Genomic DNA, 970 nt, shown 5'->3' on the forward strand with positions numbered 1-970 from the left:
AGTGAGTGAGTGTGTGTGTGTGTGTGTGTGTGTGTGTGTGTGTATGTCTATGTGTCTGTGTGTCTAAGTGTGTGCGTGCGTGAATTCCGTTTTAATGGAAATACATATATTCTCAACAATTGATATCTAATGGTTTTACTAAACTTGTCAAATAAATTTTCATCCTCAGGAAAAGTTCAGGATTTGTCGGTGCTAAAGTCAGAAATAACTCAGCTGACACAGGGTGAGGACATTGTGAATAGAACAGTACCGTAACCGTCAACTTGAAACTCTCTTCTGATCATCATGTGCTACATGTATTGATTTTTCCACTAACTGTTTGTTAAGTCTATCAGCTCTTACTCTTATTTCTGCACTTTATGGTATTTATACTTATGATTGTTGTCCCAATGTTGTCTTACTGGACGTTTCCAATCACCTGTAACTGTCACCAAATGTTGTAACTATAATCAAATGTTGTACCCGTAATCAACTGTTGCAACTGTAATCAATTGTTTCAACTGTCACCAAATGTTGTAACCGTAATGAAATGTTGTACCCGTAATCAAATGTTGCAACTGTCATCAAATGTTGTAACTGTAATCAAATGTTGTAACTGTAATCAATTAATGTTGTAACTGTCATCAAATGTTGTAACTGTAATCAAATGTTGTAACTGTAATCAATTAATGTTGTAACTGTCATCAAATGTTGTAACTGTCATCAAATGTTGAACCTGTAATAAGATGGTGTAAGTGTCATCAAATGTTGTAACCGTAATCACATGTTGTAACTATAATTAAATGTTTTAACTATGCGTGAAAGCCGTTTATCATTTGGTATAATTTGTGGTTAACAATTCGCAACAAAACGGTATCTTTGTTTCAATTGCAAGTTTTTTTTTTGGTTTAAGCGCCTTATCCTATTTCTACTTTGTGTGCTGTGGGAATTTGTATCCCCCCACTTTTTTAAACAAAATAAATAAATAATA

The 970-nt window shown here is 33.7% G+C and overlaps 1 long non-coding RNA gene across 2 annotated transcripts in view; it reads left to right on the forward strand.

Moving 5' to 3' along the window:
* The window catches only part of LOC101856672, a 10,265-nt gene that overhangs the window by 7,568 nt on the left and 1,727 nt on the right, over window positions 1-970 (forward strand). For both annotated transcript variants that reach the window (XR_220655.2, XR_001184998.1), the window contains exon 2: window positions 170-223. This is a non-coding gene — a long non-coding RNA (uncharacterized LOC101856672). The remainder of the gene's footprint in view (window positions 1-169; window positions 224-970) is intronic.

This window comes from Aplysia californica, unplaced genomic scaffold, assembly GCF_000002075.1.
Source record: "Aplysia californica isolate F4 #8 unplaced genomic scaffold, AplCal3.0 scaffold00329, whole genome shotgun sequence".
NCBI classification, from domain to species: domain Eukaryota; kingdom Metazoa; phylum Mollusca; class Gastropoda; order Aplysiida; family Aplysiidae; genus Aplysia; species Aplysia californica.